The sequence below is a fragment of the Octodon degus genome, unplaced genomic scaffold (assembly GCF_000260255.1).
Source record: "Octodon degus isolate 3935 unplaced genomic scaffold, OctDeg1.0 scaffold00235, whole genome shotgun sequence".
Taxonomy (NCBI): Eukaryota; Metazoa; Chordata; class Mammalia; order Rodentia; family Octodontidae; genus Octodon; species Octodon degus.
The window spans coordinates 389,918-415,722 of NW_004524811.1; positions in this window are offsets into that span (position 1 = coordinate 389,918).

The window sequence follows — 25,805 nt, forward strand, 5'->3', positions numbered from 1 at the left end:
CATATTCTCCTTTATTTCCTTCGTACTCTATTTAAAACACAATTTTAACATATTTTTGTTAATTTAACTAATTCACTGTGTAGTTTTATATATTTTTCTTACTTTTGACATTTTGAAGAAGGAATCTAGCTTCTGTCACATGCTAAACCAAGCAGTTTTTCCCAAAAGTTGACTCCTTAAAAGTACATAGTCCTGTGAGATAACAGAGAAAGTTAACAACGATGTTCCTGTTAAAAGTTTTGTGGCATCTTGTTATCACCAGAATCTGTTTTTTTTTTTTGGTTTTTTTTTTTATTTTTTTTTATCCAGGATGATCTCTGTACTGTTCCTGAGAAGAATATATGTAACACCCTCTGGTATCCATAACATCCAGGTTTATGGTATCCTGTCCCCAAGATTCAATAGGTTACAAAACTGTCATTCTGCAAATAATTGCGTTTGTCTATAACCCAACCTGCTTTTGTACCACAATACAGGCCAATACTCCTCACACGAATAAAACTTGGAACTTTTCTTTCCTTCCTTGTTCAGTCTTTTGCATTGAAGTCCAATTGAGTCAAGTTAACCTAATAACATTCTCCTGTTTCCCAGAAGTCTCTCCCATTTCTTAAATTATGCAACACTACTGTTGCGCTACAATCCCAGGCCTAATTTTTCTTTCTGTAAGGAAGTTAAGCCACAGGATGGACAGTATGATTTCTACCTCTTTCATCAGTTTCTTTCCAGATCTTGGCTTGTTACTTGGGATACAATGTGTATAAAATCCTTCAAAGTGAGATGATATATTGTGCTTTCTCTTGCCCACAAGGAAAAGAGACACTGTAGATTACTGAAAACAGAATTTTATGGCCTATTCCCTTCATAAACGTTTGTCATTGAAAAAAATTCCTACTTGATTAAGTGGATAGAGAAGAAAAGCCAGCAGGAACAAATAAAATATTTATGAATGTTGGTTTACTTCTTCATGAGAAAAATTATTTTAAATTTTAGAAGCAACAAAAGGATATCAAATTCATATCCATAGATTTGTATTCAAATTGTTTTAAAAAATCTCAATTATATGGAAAAGCATAAGTAACAAACCAGAAATATCATTTGTTTAAAATATCAGGAAATAAACATTTTTATAGGTGATTTGTTCAAGATACTGCATTTAGGGCCAGGGAGATAGTTCAATGGTCTAAACCACCTGCTCAGGCAAGCTTAGGCAGGCGCAGGGGACAATGGTTCCATCCCCAGCACCACATGATGGCAGAGCTGAGCAAGCCAAAAAAAAAAAAAAAAAAAAGATACTGTGTTTTTCTGTCCATACATTATTTTATTTAATTCCTCAAATGGTCATGTTAGATGTGTACACTTATAAATTATATTTTTCAGAGGTGCATTCTGAGGAACAGAAAGGCCAGTTTGCTCATCATTATACTTCTTAGTAGTTGAAGTAGATTAAAATGTCAAACATTCTGGAAAATAAAGGATCTACATTGTTAACAACTCTAGTATATTGCAAATTTCCATAGAGAGCTGTATAAAAGGAGCATAAGTACAATTACACAAACAATTGAGGAACGCACCTGTTGTCCCTCATCACTTTGACACATTCCTTTCAAATCCCAAGCCCAAATAAATGTAAGCCTTCATGTTCTCTGCCCATGACTCAGTGCAATTGAACATAATATTTCCTTCAGCTTACACTCATGGTGGAATTTTCCCACTCAGAAGTAAAATGTATTCGCTTTTCTTTCAAGATATTGTCCCATTTACTTGTACTTCGTGTTTATTTTTGAAACGATTACCATAGGCTACAAAACTTTACTTTATTTTAATGTTAAAGAAAAGAAAAAATGGCACCAAATTTCAAAACAAGATTGTGAGAAAATAGCAATAGCCAGTACATTGCATATTATCTTCAAAATAGTTACCTTATTACAAGATATAGGCATGAAAAAATTGGCCAAACAATATAGGCATAAATGTTTCTTTTCTTTCATTGCGTTAATAGTGATTAGTAGTAAACTATAACTTATCTATACTTATTTATTTCCTTTTCCTTTTCTTTTCTTTCCCCATTCCAATTTCTTTCCTTTTGAGCAGTTCCACTTGAGATCATACTCATAAGTGAAATAAATCAGTCTTTTTTTTTGGACCGGGGATCAAAATAAGGACCTTGTACTTGCCAGGCAGGCACTTATGCCACCAAGCTTTATTCTAGCCCTAAAATCAGTCATGCATGTGTAAACATTTTATTGTTTCTCTAGTATAAGAAGTTGAAACAGTAAATAAGATCCAAAATGTACAACAGATGTTGTGAAATGCGAAGAAACTTGTGATTCTCTTAATGAATAAGTACTGAAGAGTATTTATGCTCCTCGTATTCAATTTCTTCGTTAATATTCCTAAATTCACTCATCTGAATTTGATCTTATTTTCTTTGGCAAATACTCATGCAATGTTTCCCAATGAACTGCACATGGCTAAATCCAGTGGTCATCTTTTGGTTCTCTGAATATTAGGTCAATCTCTGGCACTAATCAGATGTAAGCAATCATGTTCTTTGTAATGAACGTGCTACATACTCTTGACCTCAGGACACCATGCTCTTCATTTTTCTACTACCATCGAAACTATTCCATTTCATTGGCTCTTGTTGGCTGTTTCCTTTTCATCAATCTCTTATAGTTTCCTTGCCTTCGCTTAACAATTTTATGTGTTTTTTTCTATCAGATATAGTCTCTAGAAGACACAGTTAAGTCTCATCATCTATGTACTGACAGTATTCAAATTAGTATTTCCATTTTAGTCTTTTTCCCCACTGTGGAGTGCAGGTCACACGTAACTTTATATCTTTGTGCTTGATACATCTATCTAGATAGCTAATATTTTTAAAACTCAATATATGTATATCTCAATGAACCATACCACTTCTTTGGTTTCCCTCTCAGGGGGAAACTCCATTCTTCAATTTCTCAAAAGTAATTTCCTCTCTGTTTCATTTGATAGAGTTTCAACTTCTATATCTTCAAGTTCATAAAATCTCTATCTTCTGTATTTAGTCTGCCATTAATCCTACTTAGTGTATTTTTCATGATAGTCATTGAGACTTCTATTTTTTTCATTTTTGAAAAAAATTATTTATTTGCTTGATATAGGGTCTCACTACACAGCTCAGACTCATAGTGATCCTCCTGTCTCAGTCTCCCCAGAGCTGAGATTACAGGCATGCACCACCATGTCCAGGTTTACCGGCCTGCACAGTGCACTCAGGGTTCCAGGGCAGCAGGGCATTGAACTTCAATCCTGGTACTTGCCTGGCAAGTGTTTAGGTAGCCAAGCTATATCTCCAACATGAGATTCCTATTTCTTTAAGTCTGATTTTAACTTCTCTGCATCTATTTGACTATTTCAACATATGTAGTATGGTTTAACATTTTCAATGTCATTCCATGCAAATTAAAAAATCCAAGGCAATTTTTACTTGCTAATTATTCTTCATATTATATATTATTCTCTGTTGAAATAAGTAATATCTGATCAAATGTGAGACATTGTGAGTTTTATCCTGATGAGAATTGGATATATTTACACTTCTTTAAATATATCTAAGTTTTGTTCTAGGAGGCAGTAATTGTTGGAAAACAGCTTGACCCTTTCAGGCTTTTACTTTAGGTGTTTAGGTGGGTTTGAGCAAGGATGAGCTAATTCTCGGGCTAATTCTTCAATACTTAAGAATACCAAGTCATTTCAATGGTGAATAATAAGCAGCACTGAGTTTCCTATTCAATGCCCTAAAATGTGATTTTTTCTTGTTTGTTTTAAAGGAACAGACCTTTATTCCAGCACCTTTGCTCTGATGAGAAATTTCAGTAACATTCAAGGTACACTTTCTCCACCATCCTCTCTGTAATACTCTCCTTTCTATAGACTGCCTATGAGCTAGAGTGGGCTTGCTGTCGCTGGGCTCATCCTTTCTCCTCCACTCAGTGGGTTCTCCTGGCTTTCCTCCTGCTCTGCAGCCTGTAAACACTTTCAACACTTCAGGAATCATGCCAATATCTTCTATCTCTTAAGGACCACTGTTTTCTCTTGTTTGATGTCAGTGGTCTTTAAAATGTCACTTCATGTCTTTGGTCTAGGTTGTTTTGAAACAGCTGCTTTTTAGTAATAAGAGCAAAACTTATCTTTGTTTTTCTAGTTTGAAAAATAAGCATAAATCTGACCATGCTTATTTAAATAATCATAGAAAGTGGACATAATATTTTCAAATATAGCCAAGTAGAACATGTTTTTCTTAATAGAACTTTGACTTCTTATACATATTACCTTCTTTAAACTGTTTCATTTAACTTAATTATTATATCTATTTTTAAAATAATGGTATCATTTAAACTTTGCTAATATTCAGTCTAAATAAATTATAATAAATGGAAGGTAAAACTATTATTTTATTTTTTTAACCTTTATTGGATAGACCAATTCTACTTATTGCACAGGAAATAAAGAAAAAAGATTACCACTTGCAATCCAGGACATTTAGATGGTAATGGTGATCATTTAAATTAAGTTTCACCAAGAAATGAATCTTGTTACTCCAATCTAAATATCTATTACTGAATGATACTTGGGTAATTTACTGAAATCATATCCATATTAAATTATTTTGTGAAACCCCTACAGACATAGTTATGGACAAATACAAAAAGGACGATTAATTTTTAATCAGAGATGATACTATGATGTCTTCTATAATTGGGCGTTCTATTGACTCAGAAAGAAAATAAAACTGACTTAATATTATTTTCTTATTGTGTAAATTTGTGTTGAAATTTTAAGAAGATCAAATCATATAGAACATTTAGACAATACAAGAAAATGGAAGTTAATGATCCTTTTCGATTGGCATTGTCAGGGCAAAGTGAATACTTTATGAATGGAAAATATATGCACTTTATGAAAAATTAATAGGAAACTTGTTCAATCACCAGAGACATTTAACTTAGCATGTTTTATAATTTAACTGTTTACTGAAATTCTTCAAACTGAAGTTTTCTTGCCTAGAGAATGATAATATTAGTATAGAACTACAAATATGATGTGAAGATAAATGATAACATGCACTATAAAATTTTATACATTGATATTTATAGTCATTTCATATTTTAAACATTCCATTATCTTTACTGTAAACTAAAACGTGAGCAAAAATATACTAAGTTGTGAAAGCTAGAAGTGTACTTTTTCAGTGAATTATTCATATCAGTATTTTTTTAATGCAAAAAGAACTTCTCTGACAGATTTAATTTCAAAAGTTCTCACTTTAAGCAATGTTGACACATGCTAATCTAGTTTGAAACTGTCATTTATCAGTTAAATAATTATCAGCAGCTACCACATATTCTTATAGTATTTTTTAAAAATGTATTTAGGACAGGGTTTACAGGGTCCCACTATGTAGATCAGACTGGTGGTATTCGTACTGTTATCAACCTCCCAAGCACTGAGATTATAGGCGTGCACCACCAAGCCCTGCCTCAATCACCTACTCAGTGCACCCCAGGGGCTGGGCTGGCTCAGCAAGCCAGGAATCAAACCCCAGCTGCTGCACTCTGCCTAAGCAAGCACTTTAAATGGCTGAGCTATCTGACCTGCCCTTCTTATAGTATTTTGAAGACTATTTCATCATACTATATTTTAAATGAGTGATAGCTAATTGTAGTGCCAACTAGAAAAAGTAATGCCTCTCCCATAGTTTTAGCTTATTTCTGCGTGTCTGGGTGATTTACTGAAGAGGCAAGTATGGGTATGGGTGGTACCACTCCAAAAGTTTGCAACATTTTGGAAATGGAAAGAAAGAGGTCTTCGTTCCGCTGTTTTAGAGAAGCTCCAATCTTTGGCTTCAGCTTTGGATATCCATCTTCAGGCTTCCAGGGCAGACTCTTCAGCCTTGCAACATTGCCTTTTGAGGCTTGTAGTTTGCACTCTTGAGCTTTCTAGTGCAGACCCACCAGCCTTCTGATATAGACTTAATGGGACTCTCAGTGGCTGCCAGATCTGTAATTTTTGGCTGGGTTCTCCAGATCTCCAGCGTGTGGGCTGCTCCTGTTTTGCACTCTTCTACACATGACTCTGCAGGCTTCATTGTTAGCCTTCCTTGTATATCTTTTATATATTTTTATATTAAATCTCACCCTCTTGTGAAACCTAACTCATACAGATATTGGTAACAAGAGTGACTCTAGGGATAGCGAGATAGCTCAGTGGACTAAAACACCTGCCTAGGCAAGCCTAGGCAAACTCAGGGACTGTGATTCAGTCCCTGGAATCACATGCCTCGCCAGCCCCACCCCCAAGGATATGCTGAGCCAGACAGAGTCCAGGTGTGTTGGTGCATGCCTGTACTCCCAGCACTGGGGAGGCTGAAAACAAGGGGATCACCACGAGTCTGAGCTGCATAGTGAGATAAGGCAACAAGCAAATACATGTTTAAAAAAAAAGTGACTCTAGAGAAACAAATTGCAAGGATAAATTTTTTGAAAGGTTTTAGTGATTTCTGGAGTTGCCTCTCTAATTTGTTGCTGCCTTGGTCTCTCTTCCTGATAATGTGTGGAGTGCTAGTAGTTGGTGGTGTAGATTGTTTAAAGTAAGATACAGTGTAAATCCATTTGATTATCCTAACAGCTAAAAAGATTGGCTATTCTGTACTTTCAAATAATTTTCGCAGAATGGGAAATACCATGTTTGCTCTTTGCATTCCTTTTTTTTTTTAAAGGAGTATTGCAACTTTATTCCTTTTTATTTTTTATTATTATTATTTTATTTATTTATGTGTGTGTGTGTGTGTGTGTGTGTGGCCAGCTCAGCCCACCAGGGGCAGGGCTGGCTGGCATGTGGTGCTGGGAGCTGTCCCTGTGCTTTGCTAAGCTTGTTCTAAGTAGGTGCTTTAGACCACTGAGCCATCTCACCAGCCCCCTGCTCTTTGCATTTCTAAACAAACTAGAAAAGAAAAATCATAAAGTCCAAGCATACAAAAAATATTTGAAGATTTCTAAGTGGGAATATGATTTTATAAAGGAAAATAAGACAAAGATTCAATTACCTGAGTTGTACATGAAAAATTTAAAATTTTGTAAGTGTTCCCTGGAATATAATCTTTCTTGTTTAGATGAAAGATTCAGACTGCAGACACCCAAACATAAGCTCTTATAATTTAACTCTCTGAAATATAGCTGCTGTATCAGGTGTGTTTCCTTGTTAGAGTAGATTAACACATCTCCTTGTACCTGAATACAGCTATAAATTCCTTCTGCTCCATCCTAGCTATAGGGTTCAACAGAAACAAAAGCTGTCAGATAGCTGTCTTACCTGATGGTAATATTAACCGTCCAGCCCTGTATCACAACTTAATTGCAGGGATTTTGATCACCTTTCTCTTCCCATTGGTATCTCGCTGGTTTAGGACATGTGTGATATCATGCTGATTGGACCAAGTAATCAGGTTGAATCAGTTACTCTAGACTTGTTAGTAAAGCATTTTCAAGCCAGAGGTTGGGAAATAAATCCAACTAAAATTCAAGGTTCTTCTACCTCAGTGAAACTTGTAGGAGTCCACGGGGTTAAGCAGATTTATCCCTTCTACGGTAAAAGATAAGTTGTTTCATCTGGTTTCCCTTAGAGCCTAAAAATAAGCATAATGGATAGCTGGTCTACTTGGATTTTGGGGGCAACACCTTCCTCATTTAGATGTTTTAGCCCAATCCTTTTAATAAACTAAGAAAGTGGCTCTTTTTAGGAATAAGAACAAAGCAAAGCCCTGCAATGTATAGTCTAGACTTCTTTTCAGGCTGTTCTGCCTATGAGATCATAAGATCCAGTAAATCTAGTGATATTTGAAGAGTCAGTGGGAAATAGGAATGTTTTCTAGGGTAATCACAGCAGAGTCCTTTAGGCTTTTGAAGCAATCCTGTGCCATCATCAACAGATAATGAATCATCTTTTGAAAGCTGTTCCTGGCCTGCTGCTGGGCCTTAGTGGAAATTGAATGATTGACAATGGGATATCAGGTTTCCTTGCAAACTGAGTTGGGCATGGTGTTATTTGGTCCACCAAGTCATAAAGTTAGACCTGCATAGAAACAGTTCATCATTAAAAGGAAGTGGTACATATGTGATCACACCTAAGAGGTACAGAGGGTTTAAGGAAATTAAATCAAGCAATTGCTTTTCCTTTGCATAATGCTTCTAGCAAACTGCCACTAATGGCTCTATGAAATGCCTTATACAACATCACGGTGTGCCACACAGTACTGCTTTTGATGAAGGAATACATTTCATGTCCAAAGAAATGAGGCAGTGGACTCATGCTCATGGAATTCATTGACCTTACAACATTCCTTACCATCTAGAAGCAGCAGGATTTGTAGAAAAGTAGAATGACCTATAAAAGATGTAGTTCCACCACCAGTTAGGTAGAAATACCTTTCAGAGATGGGTAATATTTTTTTCAAAAGACTATATCTATTATGTGGTAACATATCCCCCATTGCCAGAATTCATAAGTCCAGGAATCAAAGAGTGGAATTGGGAATGGTACCATTCACCCTTATCCATACAGACTCACTACCAAATGTTTATTTTATTTTACTTTACATTATTTTATTTTATGAGAAACAAATAGCAATGAGACAGTTTCAAAACTGATTAATAGGACAGTTTCAATAATTGATACATTGTACATTGTTGTATTTTTAGTAGTTATTCATAGTATAAGATGCAGACAGGATATCCTGTCCACACACTATTAGTACAAATCTTCCTTCTCACTGAATTAAGCAAAAGTAGCTGTATATCTATCCTAACTACTCTGTATATCCAGATACAAAATGGTCCTTCCTTTTTATCCCCTTTTTTTGTTTAGTCCTATCAGAGATGGGTATTCCATTGGCATCTAAATACTATAGGTGTGTGAATTTGGCAAAACAATCCACCACAGTCCAGAAGTCCACAATAGTAGTGGGTTATGTGTAACAGTTGTTGAAATGAGCCTTTTCACAGCTCAGTATATTAATATGGCTTGACTTTATATACTTCGGTTTTATACTTTTTTGCTGGATGGTTAAGGCCAAGATAAAGCAAGACTTATATATCAAGAAATGATCTGCAAACTGTGGTACAGGGTTCCAGGATAAATACTGAAGGTATTTGACTGACCTTATTAGATATAAATGTTTTGTTTTATCTTCCCAACAACTTAGGCTCTGGTGGCCTAAAGGAATAGTTCTAGAGTAGACCCTTCTGGAAATATTGTACCAGAAGGCACAAGAAATCTTCATTAAATTGAAGTTGAACATTTCTCTCTGTTCCTTTCAGGTTAATCATGTTTCTGAGTAAACAAGCTTGAAAAGGACTTGTGGTATTGCAGGAGTGCTTGACTGAGACTACCAGGGAAATATTGAACTCTTGTTCCACAATGGAGAAAAGGAAAACTGCACTTGGCAGGTAGGAAATACCTTAGGACATCTCCTTATACTTACCTATTATTAGGGCCAGTGGGAAGCTATAACCATCCAGTCCAGGCAGGATTACAAATGCTCCTGAAACTTAAGAAATGAAGGTATGGGTCACCCCACCAGGGAAAGAACAAAAACATGAGGAGATGCTTGCTGAAGACCAAGGGAATATATGATGTGTGGTAGAAGGTATCTTTAGATAGCATCTATGACCATGTGACCATTTATAGAAATTAAGATTTTCACTACTATCTTGTCAACATGCTTGTGCATATAAGCATGTGCACTAAGCAAATGTCTATTATCTGCCTTATAACCTAATGTTATAGCTATGAGATGATAGGATGAAGCATCACCAAATAAACTCTTTGTATATCTATTTTTAAAAGAGAATTAGTTAAAAAAAAAATAAGGGGTTGGGGAGATGGCTCAGTGGAATAAGCGCTTCCCTGAGTTAAATCCCCGGTTCTGCAAAAAAAAAAAAAAAAAAAAAAAAAAAAAGAGAATTAGTGTGCTTTGTTTCTATGCAGGGTAGTTGAACCACATTAAGAATAATTGTGTACTTGCTATTTGCCTCAGTTACTCTTCTCTCATTGCTGGGACAAATACCTGACACCAAAAATGAAGGAAGGAAAGGTTTATTTAGCTCACAATTACTAGAGATTTCAGTCTGTATTCAGCTGGCTTGAAGGCAGAGTGGCACAGGGCAAAGAGCATCCATTCATGGCAGCAGCAAAGAGCAAAAGCAAAACAGAGGAGTGACAGCAACAGTGGCAACAGAGAGAGAGGCTATCTCTCTTATATTACATTCAGGATCTCTGCCCCAGGTTGGGCGTAGCACTCACACCCACAATCTCAGCAGTACTAAGACCTATAATCCTAGTGGATTACCTGTAATTGCAGTGGATCATGAATTAATCACTAACTCTAGAAGTCCCCACCCCACGACTGTATGAAACTTTTGGGGGGACAACCAGACACAAACCATAACATTATTATATCTGGAGACTAAGTATGTATTTATGAAATGTGTCTGCATGTCAAGTGAACAAGACCTGGAGTATGAAGACTGTTGTTTCAACTTGACTAAGAATTATCTAGCTTATTGGTTTAGCATAGTTTTGAGTCCTTGGATGGTTGACTTAATGAAAACAGAAGATTCAACTTTGATGTAGGTGGCACCAATCAATGGGCTTATACCCTGGATAGAATAAAAAGAGAAAGATAAAGGAAGTGTTACTTTTGCTTCTTTGAAGGAGCTCCACCTTTTGGCATTGTCTTTGGATGTCCATGTTCAGGCTTCCAGTGAAGACCCTTCAGCTTTCTAGACAAGACTTTCAAGTTTTGCATCAGACTCTTTAGCCTTCTAGCATCAAACCTCTGTCTCCCTGATGCTGATTCACACGGGGGTCTACAATGTAGACTTTTAGCTAGATCTCTGCATCTACAACTAGTCATTCTTCCACATCTGACTCAGTAGGTAGGCATTTTGACACTACTTTAAAATTTTTATGCATATTTTATATTCTCCAGAGAACCCTAACTGATAAAAACAATTGATGAGTATTTAGAAATGCTAGAACTATAAGCTCTGCTCAGGTAGAAAGTGAATTTTATAGAAACAGATCATACAGAAACAAAAAAACAATAAATTAATCTGTGAAGATGATACTTAAGGATATGATAAATTAGAAATTTGTAAGGAATCCTAACCTAATAACTAGATTCTATGTAAAACATTAAAGAAAAACAAAAGTGAATAAGATAACCTTCTGTTCCTAGGAAAAAGACAAAATAAAAAATAGCAGTAAAATAAAAAATGTGCTAATGACTTATCTCACTTTTTTTTCAGAACTGAGGATTGAACTTAGGCACTTATGCTTGCCAAGGTACCACTTATTCCACTGAGCCATCTCCCCAGCTCCAACTCATTTTTCCATAACTGGACAAAATACTAAACCCTGAACACTTACAGATGGAGTTCTTTATTTTGGTGCCAGGTTTCAGTCAGTGGGGAGCTGCCCCCAAGGGAGAAACAGAGTGGCAGAGAGGAAGGACAGAAGCAACATGGCATGGTATCAAAGAAATGGGGAGACAGAAGGGAAGAGCTAGGTTCAACTCCCAACAAGTCATCCACACAGAGATCCCACCTCTAGACCACACATTCAACTACTCAGCTCACTGATTGTTAAAGTCCATTGTTGAGTCAATGTCCTTGTGTTCCACTAGCTTTAACATCCATAAGAATTTTGGAGTAACCAATGTTATTATGAGTTCACAGATTTAACTTTGAACCTAAATTAAAAATATATCAGAACAGGTATTCCAATATACCTGTATATAAAAGTAAAACATTTAGATATATATGGTACATTTTATCCCAATTATCAGCCAATTTTGTCCTAAATATTTTATAATGCAAGATTTTTAAAGGTTATTGAAACATTTTAACAATTTTCTACATTTCTATTTAACATATTTGACACTGAATCATCACATTCTATAGTTAGTCTCTTTAAAGGAGCCTAAGTAACCTCAGGAAAACAGTTGTTTTGGAAACCTGAGTAATAAAGTTCAAATTTTCTTTCCAATAGTGATACCCAAATAAATTTTCAGACTTTTTACATATTAAGTAAAATATTTATGAATTAAAAATCCAAGAAACCCAAAGATATAAGAAAGTATGGAACTATTAGAGTAAGAGAAACCAATATACCAAAATATTTCCTCAGTACTATTAGTTATCTTATAGCAATGAGTTGCAATAATCAACAGGCACAACTTAAAAGAGGAAACACCTATTTTGGCCCACAGTTTGTAGAAGTTTCTGTTCAATGCAAGGAGGCATGGTAGAGGGCAACATCCCCTTGGCCTTTAAGGGAGGAAGTAGGGAGGTATAGCTTTCCAGGCCATGTTCCCAGTGTCCTACCTCTCCCAATCAGGCGCTTCATCCCAACATCATTTTTAGCTATATATAAACTCATCATTTTAATCTCCTATTATACAACTACTTTTCTAAAACCCCCAGTTAAGAATGTGTCGGATTTTGTTTGGATATCTATGCATAAATAGTAGTAACATTCTGTCTCTGGACTCCAAAAGCTCATACATATCTCCTTATACACATGAATTTAGTCTATCTGCAAAAGTCATTAAATTTCTAATGGTTTAGGCATTGTTTAAAAGATTAAGTCCAAAAAGCACATCAGAGATTTAAGGTAAACAACCATGAGCTCCTACAAAAATATTAGAAGAAAGTTAAACAATCCAAAACTACAATGCCACAGAATTATTTACATTCCAAAGGGGAAAAGAAAACAAATAGAGTGATAGAAAGAATGGAAGCAAAGCAAGATCAAAATCCAGCTGGAAAAGCAATAAAATCTGTGATTCATGTCAAGTACCCTTTGTAAGTTGCATCAATAAGTGAAATCCAAATGAATTTTGTGGCCTTGTCCCTATAGTGCTTCCATTAGTTGCAGACTTTATGACTTTCTTGAGCTAACGTGGATCACTGCTGGCTTGTCTCAGATATTGTATTCCTATCTTTTTTAGGATCTGGAGTTGTCTTGTGCATTTTGGCTTCACCTACACAGTTTCATACACTGCCCTCTCAAAGGTACACTGCCTGGCTTCCTAGCCCTCCTTTTGACTTATTGGTAGAATCATTGACTCCACAACTCTTGCAATCTGCATGCACATAAATCCAGCACCATATGCATTATAACAAGGTCTGCTGCCATTAGAGCACTAGTCCAGAACTTTTGCACTTTGATGGTGGTTGCAAAGGCCTCAGTGTGTCTTGGTTCCTGAGTCTGGTGAGCTTAATTTTATAGAGTCCATTTCCTAGACATGTCTTCTCTAACAGACTAACCCCTATGATCCTTCTCTTCTTGAGGCGACATTACATAATAATGAACCCTTGCACTTGCCAAAGCAGAGGTCATGCTATTTCCCAGGAGGCTGTGAAGCCATTTTTTTATTGTCCTGCTAAGAGTTCTTGGTTTCTTTTAAATGCTAACTTTTGAGAAACCAAGATCTCCTCTGTTCCAATTTTTCAGGAGCCACACTCCCACTAACCAGTCTCCTCTGACTAAACTTCACTGCATAAATCAGATTCAGCTATAAACTCCTCAGTGTACTACTCAATTGATAAATATCATGCCCCTGTGGTACAATAACTTCCCCCAAATATCTATGAATACATGGGAATTTCAGGGACATACAGACATAAGCCATAACAAGGAGTTGAGATGCCCTAAAACTCTTGAAGTGGGGCTGGGGAGGTAGCTCAGTAGAATAAGCACTTGCCTGATAAGCACAAGGGCCTGAGTTCAATCCAGGGTTAAAAAAACAAAACAAAATAACAACAACAAAAAACTTTTAAGGTATGAGAACATAAGACAAAAGTGATAGTATAAAACAAATTCTGAAAATAAAGTATAAAATCACAAAAATTTTAGGAACCCAAGTTAAAAATTTTCAAGGAGATAAAATTGAATCAGAAATATGTAAAAACACCAAAATTAGAGAAAAATGAGGGCTGCAAGGAAAGCTAACTTTTTGGCCCTAGCCTTCTAAGGTCAATTAAGCCTCAGGACATATGAGAACTTGTACTGTAACTTTATGTAACTCAGTAGTGTCCCAAATTTTCTGACCAAGGAGATTATGGGGCCAAAGAGGAAAGTGATCAATGATATAGAGTGTGCCTAAGGAGAGTCACATGGAGAGAAAACATTCTCTGAGGCTTTCACAGAGAGCACATTGGCCAAGCAATGGCCGTGACTCAGCCACATGGCTGACACTGACAAAGGATCTACAATCCGAGGTACAGGATCTCAGGATAAATCCTGAGGGGATTTCACTGACCTTATCAGACCCAAAAGCTACAACTCTTGTTGCATAGGTCCTGCTTTACCTTGGTCTTAACCATCCAGCAGAAAAGTATAAAAACGAAATATAAGAAGTAAAGCCATGCTGTTATGATGAGCTGTAGGGGACGCAGGTCAACAATCTCTGACATTGCCAGTCAAGCAGAAGACCCAATACTATTATGGGCTACTGGACTCTTTTAGAATATTTTGCTGAGTCTACATACCTATAATATTCAAATAACGGAACTTAAAAAAAAAAAAAGGGTATACAGATGAATGTCCATTTTGCATCTGTGTATTCAAAGTGGTTAGGATAGATATATAGTTACATTCTCTTAATGAATAGAGTGATTTGTTCTTATGGTGTTTGTAAATAGGATATAGTTTCCGTATCTTGTACAGCAATTAACCACTAGGAAGAATGTATGCAATGTGTTAATTTTTGAAAGTGTCCTACCAATTTGATTTGAAACTGTCTCACTGCTGTTTGTTTATCAATAAAATTATGGGGAAAAAAAGAAATGTGTAAAAATGTAAGACAAAAACAGTGAAATGAAAATATCATTGAGGGGCAGGGGCGATGGCTCAGTGGAATAAGCACTTCCCTGGCAAGTGCAAGGGCGTGAGTTCAATCCCCGGTTCCACCAAAAAAAAAAAAAAAAAGAGAGAGAGAGAGAGAAAGAAAGAAAGAAAGAAAGAAAGAAAGAAAGAAAGAAAGAAAGAAAGAAAGAAAAAAATCATTGGATGGTCATTTGGTCATTTGGGTTGCTTCCAAGATTTAGATATGAAAAATTATACTGTCAGAAACATGGGTGCAAATATAGTGTTATGGTACGATATTTTCAGTTATTCTGGAAAAATACCCAAGAGGCTAATAACTGGCTTGAATGGTACTTACAAAACTAGTTTTTTTGAGAAATCTCACAAATATTTCCATAGAGATTGTACAAGCTATAAACCCAGAAACAGTGCAGAAAGTTTCCTTTTTCCCCACAGTCCCTCTAGCATTTGCTGTTGGCTGACTTCATGTTAGCCATTCTTCTGGGGTGAGATTGAGTCTCAGTATTGTTTTCATTTGTGTCTCTTCAATGATTCATGATGAATTAAATAGTAATTTAGATACAACTACAGATGTAATGAACTGAAAGATAAACATAAGAAAATGACAATGCAATGCAGAGTGGTCAGATTAAAACATTATAGGCAAAGTTAAAGGCAAAAATATAAAGGTAAAGGGTGTCTATATAAAGGATTCAATGAGATATTCTATTATATATAATTGCACTAGGAAAAAAGGGGATAGAAAGAACTGCTATTTAGAGACATGATTGCATACAATGTACAATAATAAAAAACATAAATTCCTAGAAAAAGAATGTGCAAAATTTATAAGGATAGTTAACAAAAATCTAAATTCAAAAAGTGAATAAACTAGAAAAGATTAAACAAATTAATTATCACTAAAGAAATAAAAAAAGGAAAAATCAGAGTTCAAGCCAGGAAATGTATGCAAACGCACAAAACATGTTATTAAAAGACATTTCTGAAATGTTTTAGAGACATTTTTTTGAAGAAAAAAACGAGTATCATTATGTCTTTTGAAAATTTACCGCCTATAGCATTATCTTAAAACACATTTTAAAAAGGTAGTAAAAGCAAGAAATGAATTTAAAAGAAAAAAATGTAAGTTTACGGAAAAAATATGTACCCATAAAAAATAGAATGCACCATCCCTGGAGCTTTGCTGACCTACAGCCACCTCTCCCACCATTGCAGAAGGCAGGCAGACACCAGACAGCTTTGGGGACCTGCTGAGTCCTGCCCCACTGCTCACCATGGCAAAAGACTTGTGGAGCTTTGGCCTTCCCCACATCATCATCAGAGCCTTCATAAGCTTCAGCCTGCCCCACTCCTCAAAATTGGATAAGTCACACTGAACCCCAGACAATTAGACACCTGACGAACATATCCTGCCCCTCTGCTGTCACCGGAGCTTGGCTGACCCATGTGCTGTTACTTTCCCATCACTGCTGAGATCAGGTGAACACTGAAAACATCAAAAATGTTAGAACAGAAAAGCTAAAGGTCAGGCACCTGGCCAACTCAGAACAAGTCCAAAGCCAAGAACATAGAGGCACTTGGAATTCACACACTTGAATTTTTTTTTTTTAATGTACTTTTAGTAAGGATCTACGGGGTCTCACTACATAGATCAGACACCTCATGATCCTCCTTTTTCAGCCTCCCAAGCACTGGGATTACAGGTGTGCACCACCACATCCAGTCTCAATTGCCATCTTAGTGCACCCTGGGGGCGGGGCTGGCACAGCTTTCTGGGGATTGAAACCCTGGCCTCTGTGCTCTGCCTAAGCATGTGCTTTAGTCTGTTGAGCTATCTGGCCTGCCCAGGGAATAAATAATCTTGACAACAACCTGATAAAAGTCATCTATGAAAATGTAGCAGTTAACATCATATAAAGGGGAAAAACCTGAAATGTTTTACTTTAAAATCAGGAACACAACAGGATGTCCACAGTCAACACTCCTGGTCAATAGTGTTCTAAGAACATTAGCCAGAATGATTAGACAAGAGAAAGAAATAAAAGGAACAATGATTGGTAAGGAAAAAAATAAAATTATTATTTGCAGGTGAAATGATATTATACATAGAAGACTCCAAAAACTCCACTAAAAGACTTCCAGATTTAATACCAAATTCAGTAGTATAGCAGGATACAAAGTCATCACTCAAAAGTCTTAACATTTCTACACACAAACAATGAAATCACTGAGAGAGACATTATGGTAACCATGCCTTTCACAATAACACCTAAAAAATGAAATACTTAGGAATCACTCTAAAAAGGGAAGTAAAAATTTTATACAGTGAAAATTATAGTACTCTGAAAAAGAGATTCAAGAGGATTTCAGAAAATAGAATGATATTCCTTGCTACTGGATAGGAAGAAACAACACTGTGAAAAGGTCCATAATCCCACAATTGTTATACAGATTCAATGCAATCTTGATGAAAATAGCATAAATATACCTCACAGATCTAGGAAAACCATTCCTTAGATTCATCTGGAACCAGAAGAGAATTTGAAGACCAAAATCCTGGGCAACAAATGAAAAGCAGGAGGCATCACAATATCTGACTTGAAAGTATACTAAAAAGCTACTGTGACAAAAATCATCATAATTCTAGGAAAAGAAAAAAAAAATAAAGCAGACCTGAAGATTAATGAAACAGACTAGAAGACACAGACACAACTACCAACACACTCAGATACCTTATCTTTAGCAAAGGGGCTAAACGTGTTCACTGAAAGAAAGATGGACTCTTTAATAACTGGTGATGAAAAATTAGACACATACTTCTCACTAGTGTGAGAAACTAGAGTCAGAATGGTTCAAAGATTTAAATATTCAAACTGAAAGACTATATCTTTTGGAAGAAATATAGATTGAAATCTTAAAAATGTAGGGTTAGGTAGATATTTTTTGTGCAAAATCAAACTCATGGGAATTATTTCAAAGAGTCAACAACTGGTATCTCGTATTATTGAGAAGTCTTTGCATATCAAAAGAAATCACCAACAAAATAAAAAGAAAAAACACAAATTGGAAAAAAATTATACCCAATTGTTATTCAGACAAAGGATTCCTATCTAGAACATATATATAGAATCAAAAAATCAGGCCTCCAAAATTCAAACACCCATACAAGAAATGGGCATCTGAGATTAATATATACTTCAGAAATAAAGAGATATAAATGGCAAATAAATATATGAAAAATGTTCAACATCATTGATCTTTCAGGAGATGAAAATTAAAGCAACCTTGAGATATGATCTTAGACTAGAAAGAATGGCGATCATCAATTAAGTCAGCCAATAACAAATGCTGGAGAGGCTGTGGGGAAAAATGAGCCCTTTTCCACTGTTAGTGGGAGTTCAGACTGGTAGAATCATTTTTGGAAACCAGCATGGAGATTCCTTAAAAATCTAGGACTGAAAGTCTCAAGTCCTATTCAAACCAGCCATTCTCTTCCTAGGTATTTTTCCAAAAGAACTGAAATCATTAAACCACAGTGGTATTGGTTCACCCATATTTACTGCAGAGCAATTTGTCATAGCTAACTACTGATAATAACCAAAATGCCTCTCAAGAAACAATGGATAAAATAGATGTGATATTTTCATGAAATGGAATATTACTCAGCTATAAAAAAGATAAATATAATTTTTTGTGATAAATGGGTGAAATTAGAGACTGTATTGATAAGTGAAATAAATCAGACCCACATGTGCAAACATATTGTCTCACTACTGTGAGAACCTGAAAGAGTAAATAAAATCTGAAATGTATAATAGATACGATGAAAGGGAAAGAATTTGTTTAATGGGAAGCAAAATCTGGGATGAGGAAAAGGAAAAAAGAAAGAAGGGGAAAAGATATATTTATGTATATATGCAGAATATTTTAGATAATTGTACCGCCTATTTTTGCTGGTCTTATGAAGGGAGGAGTTAATACTTGATTGTCTTTTCTTATTTTTTCTTTTTAATATCTTATAACTCTGTAGTGGTTGTTGTTATTTTAATCAATTTTTCACATTTATATCTGATAACCTAAATAACAAATTTGAAGATAACATTATACAGTATAGCTGTATTGTTGAATTCTTATTACTTTGTTTAATGAGGTTTTTTTTTTGGTCATTTCTAAAGTTGTTTCTTTGTACTATTTTGTATTCTTTAAAAAATAGTAAAGAAATTATAGGCCAATTTCCCTAATGAACACAAATGCAAAATTCTAAAAAAAATACTAACAAGCAATATGCAACAAATCATCAAGAAGATTATGCTTCAAAGCCAAGTGAGATTCACTCTAAGAATTCAAGGATTATTTAATATATTCAAATCAATAGTATAATACACTATGTTCACAGAGCCAAGGTAGAAATCACTTGAACATCTCAATTGTTCAATTGTTCAGTTTTTTTTTTTTTTTTTGCGGAACCGGGGATTGAACTCAGACCCTTGCGCTTGCCAGGGAAGCACTTATTCTACTGAGCCATTTCCCCAGCCCCCAGAGAAAGTTTTTGACAAAGACCAACTCTCATTCATGATAAAGACCCTACAGCAAATCATAATAGATGGTCTTTACCTCAACCTGATAAAAGTCATCTATGACAACCCAGCAGTCAATGTCATATAATGGATGAAAATTGTAAACTTCTTTAAAGTCAGGAACATGACAAGGATGTTGACTGTCACAACTCCTGTTTAATTCAGTTCTGGAAACATTAGCCAGAACAATTAGACAAGAGAGAGAAATAAAAGCCATAGTGAGTGGAAAGGAAATCGTAAAATTATCATTATTTGCAGATATCATGGTAATCTGCATTGAAGATGGTAAAAACTCCACCAAAGGACTTGTAGATTTAATAATGAAATTCGTTAGTGTTATCAGGGTAACACTCAAAAATCAGCAGCATTTCTATGTACAAACAATGAACACACCAAGGGAAAACATGCCTTTCCCAATAATACCCCCTGGGGGCCGGGGAGATGGCTCAGTGGAATAAGCACTTCCCTGGCAAGGGCAAGGGCATGAGGTCAATCCCTGGTTCTGCCAAACACCAATAATACCCCCAAACATGAAATACTTAGCACTCATTCTCACAAAGGAAGTAAAAGATTTACTTTAACTATTTTATAGTGAAAATTAAAATACTCTGCAAAAGAGATCAAAGAAAATTTCAGAAAATGGAAAGATATCTCTTATTTATGGATAGGAAAAATCAATATTGCAAAAATGTCCATACTTCCAAAGTTGTCATACAGATTCACTGCAATCCCAATTAAAATACCATTAGTATATTCTGCAGAGCTAGAGAAAATATTCCTCAAATTCATCTAGAACCAGAAGAGACTTACAATAGCAAAAGCAATTCTGAGCAACAAAGAGTAAATAATATATGAAAGGTACAATAAATACTGTGGAAGGTAAAGAATCTGTTCAAGAAAAATATGTTAAAATTTTCCATTGATTTGAAGGACTTTTTTTTTTTCCTCTGAATGCCTTCAGGGCAGGTTGGGCTGGCTTGAGTTGTGGGGATCGAACCACAGTAACCTGAGGCTGACAGCTTTGTGGAAGCAGCCACTTAAAGAACTGAGCTAGGGCCAGGCCCCCCTGATTTGAATATTTAAAAAATATGTTTTATAATTGACAGTAAAGGACACTTAGTGGTAGATTGAAAAATATTTATAATTGAATAATTACATAGAGTGCAGAAAATTTGTGCATTGACAGCACTACATTGAAAAGTAGAATTCTTTTAAGCTACCGACTTCAGTATTTAAGCGAAAAGGCTAATGAGAACAAAAGAATAGCCTCTGAAAATATATTCATAAATAATGAAAACAACAAATTAACAAGAAGTTTGTGTGTGTGTGTGTGTGTGTGTGTGTGTGTGTGTGTGTGTGTGTTTGTATGCATGTGCTTGGGGTTATCATCTAAGCCAAAAGGTAGTTATACTTAAAACACTTTAGTAAAACTGACAAACTTCCAGTAGTACTTCTTTGGTAGCATAATCCTCATTTACTTTGTTTTATTGTGTGGGTACATGGTTGCCATGAACTATTTCTCTTTTCAACCTCTCTGGCAGCTAGTATTGTCCATGTGATTAAATTCTGAGCAACGAGATGAAATCAATTTTCCTTGTAGGACAGATGTCATGGATCATATGTCTTCTTTACTTTATCCTCATTCTTTTCTCCTTATTGGATGAAAACATGATGACTTTGGATGATGAAGCCATATTACTCCATAAAATGTTGTTTAGAGTAAATACTGACAATAGGTTACAATGAAAAGAATCCTAGAGCACTTGTAGAGCAAAGAGTGTATCAGCCCGTGATCTCCTGTTTCCAAACCTGAACAAAAATCAACTAGTTCTTTCCAACTTGCATAAGCCAATGTGATTTTCAAGTAACTCTTGCATATAAACCTACTTCTTACACATAAGACAGATTTTTGGGAAGAATAGACTCTCCTCAAACATGCTTTTCTCTAATTAAAAATAAAGTGAATAATGAATTTAGAATTAATACAAAGGTGAGGTTGAAGTGTTGATCATAAAACAAAAAGAAATAAAATAACTATTTTTAACATAAGTCCATGGAAAATACACTAACTTTGCCAGACGTTAAGTGTAACCTTACTGGTGATAGTAAATAAAGTTGCACCAATTTGTCAAGTGGTGTAATTTTTCCCCAGCATAGTTTACATGTTTAGGAGAAGTACAGAGAAGGCAGATAGTTGGAAACAGACAGATTTGGATTTTATGAGGAGGTTATTAAGGAGAGAAAATATGCCAGAAAGTGGAGAGTATACATCAGACAATTCTTATTAATAAATACAATGTAAGATTTGTATTAGTCCCAGGGGTTAATTATTCAGGGAGAGAGGCAATGATGGGATACAATAAAGTTTAAGAAGTTTGTGGAAATACGCCTTTGGAAGATAAACTAAAGATTGTTATAGGACCATGGAAAGGCTGATGAATTCAATACTTTCTAATTTCTCCTCAAGTGGTTAGTGCTCACTCTAAAGTGCTTGCCTCAACACCAGCATGGGAGAAAAGTTGGACAAATTGCACAACATAAAAAAACATAAAATATGTTTGATAAGAAAGTTAAATATTTCAAAGAAAAAATTGCAGTGATCTTTAGAAAAGCTGCTCTGAATGGCTATATGAAAGGGCTTCACCAGGTAATGGGAGCTGTTACTGCAGAAATAATTATTGTATCGATTCACATGAGCATGCAGAACATTAATACATACAGAAGCATGCTTCACTACCCACATTTTTGTTATATGAACTCATAGACCTATTACAGGTGAATATATCTCTTCTTGTGCTCTTTTAGAGGACATTGTACCTGTTGCTATCTAGATTCTTACTATCTGATCCCTGTTTGATATCTGAAATGGGAATTCAAAACATCTGTATAAGAAAGAAATCCATTTAGTTGTACATTTTATATTTTTCTTTCAATCTCAAACATTCTTTTTTAAGTGTTTTATAAAGTATCATTAATAAACCTTAGAAAATATTTTAGGATGTTCTCTGCATCTCCACTTAATATGCTTGACATCCTTAGTGATATCCTGCTGACCTCAGTAATAAAATTTTTCTGCCTCTTCAAACATTTTCCAGCCATTTCACTTTGATTCTTTATTTGGCTTTTTTGAAGGGAAATCTTAACAAAAACATAAAAAATAGAGAAAAATATGTTTCTGAAGTGTTTTCATGCAAAATGACTTCAAACTGCTCCATATGCCAGAAGTCACTTTCATAAAGTGTATTTCAATGTGCAGAACTGGTCAGGCTTGGCTGACATGGTTACTATTGATGGGTATCTACATCTCTTTTTGTATTTTCCTGATAGAGCTCATTATTATTGCCAAGTGATTTAAATTGGAAAGGTAAGAGTATAATTTTAGATGGCTATCAGTCTTTAGACAAAGGAAATTTATAAATTGTGGATATGACTGTGGAAGTTAATTTCATTCCAAGTGGAATATTAGTGTTTGAAACAGGCACAAACTTGGATCTCATTATTTTCTTTAAAGATGGTAGTAGGAAGAAACATATCAGTAAACATATGTCATGAAAAACTATAGACTTTGAGAGTTCATGAAAGACCTGATATTAAAATCAACTTCAGAAGGGCTGGCCAAAAGGCTCAGTGGATTAAAGCACCTGCAAGAAGTTGCAGGGCCCAGTGGTTTGATTCCCCGGGGCACACTGATACTGGGTGTGGTGGCACATGCCTGTAATCTCAGCTCTTGGGAGACTGTAGGTAGGTGGATTACTACAAGTCTGATCTAGTAGTGAGACCCTGAACACCCTGTAGACCTTTCCCTAAAACACAATAAATAAATAAAATAAAATAAACTTCAGAAATCATAGGCATTTTTAGGCTGTTAGCCTAAGAAATATTGAACAGAGCTTAAGACATCTACCATAATCCAAGATAAAATGAAATACTCTAATTCAATAGGTGTTGTTTTATGCACTGTTGTACTGGTTTGATACATCATATCAACTTGAGAAGTTTAGAAGTTTAATTAAGTGACTCAGCAGAGAACCAGGATTCTTAGTTTGTAAACATCCTCATTGCGTGTAAGAGGAGGGCATGGACATTGTGTGAGTTCTAAACCCCTAGCCCCAGAGTAGTTTCTTTATAACATAAGGAGGGGAGAGAGACTGGCTAGCAGTCACAGCTGCTGCCCTTCCCTTTGCTCTTCCTTGTTTTCTGCTGCCATGAACTTCTGTGCCTGGGAGCCAGCTGAGTATAGACTGAAACCTCCACTGTGTGAGTTAAATAAAACTTTCCTTCCCTAAATTTGAGTATGGGGTATTTTATTCCAACAATGAGTAAAAAATAATTGAGTCAACTATAAACACAGTAATTTGTTTAAGTTTTAAGGAATGCCCCAAACTGACTAAGAAAATAGTGAAAGAATCTACTTATACCACTACAAATAAAGCTGTGTTTCAAAGAGTAAATGGGCTTGTAGCCAGAAGACATGGCAGACAGCATACACTGTGTCAGGAAAACAAGGAACAACATTTCAAAGAGGGAACACACACACACAATCTATTTGGATGTCAAGGAAATATAAGTTGCAGATAGAAGATAAAGTACTTGAAGAAAATATAGACAAAAAATAAAATGGGCTTATAATGTAGGACATGGTCGTATGATGAAGGAATAGGAAAGTTTTTCCTTGTGAAATGCTTAATCATAACATAGTACTCTGATACAAACAGGTTTGGATTTTAGGAAAAATGGCTGGGGAAATGGAGGGAGTCAATGGAAATGGATAGAATGGACAGTATTTTATTGAAAAGGCTCATAAAAGAAAGGAGAGATGGATACCAAAAGTGTAGATGTGGCATGAAATGGGGAGCAAAAGTGAAAAATTTCAAAAGAAGAACTGAATTTTCTTTCAGTGAAATCTGAAGCCCTTGTTGACAAGAGCAGATGAGAAATTGAGCGTGAATATGAGAAAAGCACAAAGCTGTCAGCGAGTGTAAGCCTTCTTAATGCAGTAGTGTGGGAAGGGGGCATCAGAGCACCGGTGCTTGAGACACTTGTCTGAGTGGGTGCTTCCTCAGCTCCTGTATTTTTATAGTGATGAGTTTTTCATGACTGTGAAGATGTTGACCCCTATGTCTTAACAAAGACTTTTGGGTGCTCTTCAATTTGAAGAGGCTTCCAAACATTTAATAAAATGAAATACAGTGGAACAATAAAACAAGTTGAGCAGATAAAGTAAATGTAAAAATGCTAAGAGATCCCAGCTACCAATTATATGTTAGTTGCCAGGCATACCAATTTCATCAGATCGAGACATTGACTGTAATAGAACTCTTTTGTAAGTGTTGCTTCAGCTATCATTCATCACTTCTACTTATTAAGAAAAATATTTCTAGAACATTCACCCAGTTATAAAATGCAGAAGACTGACCACTACTTATACAGAGCACATTTCCAAAGACTAAGATGGTATAAAAAAATCTTGTGATAGACCAGAAATGTTCTGAAATGTTTCCTCTCTGTTCTGCATTATTAAATTTAATACTGACCACGTTACAGATGGAAATGCATGGATTGATTTGTAAATTAGGAGTCTCTTGTAATGCATACCAAAGCATTGGTGTGAAGTGAAGATAGAAAGAACAAGATTGTAATTGTTGTTGCTTTGGTCACAAAACCACAGATCAGCCTACAATGTTATGATCTTTAGCCATTGTTCACACTCTGGAAATGAGAGAAATAAGGCTTCTCTAATGTGTCAGTCCCCTGCAAGAAGACATTCAATGGTGAATCACACTTCAAGTGAACCACAGATGCTCAGATTTATTAGTGTTTTCTATTTAAGCAATATGTGTTTCTGTAAGTTAAAAATGCTTTTTATGTACTGGAAAATTTTCTCATTACACTGGAAGATGATATAAGTGACTGTGTAACAGAACATTAGATTATTGTAATATTGTTTGTTTCCAAGTTCCCTAGCAATTAAATCAAAAGGTCTAGTAAAAGGCTATTTCTAAGAGGGAAAACATTTTGATATCACTACATTTAAAATTGTTTCCAATAACACAGCTCCGTAAATTTGCTTCATTGAAGATGAGCAGCTTATTGAACTTACATTAAAGGAAAAGATATGGCAAATAGTTTATCCTACTCAGGGACTTGAAAAACCAGTGGAATTCAGGATATTTTATATATCAAAACTTTTAAAGATCTAGCACAAGTCATAACAGTTACATTAAACAGTGATTTAGTTTTCATTTTTCTTGTTTTCACTTTTTTTTTTTTTTTTTTTTTTTTTTTTTTTGTAGT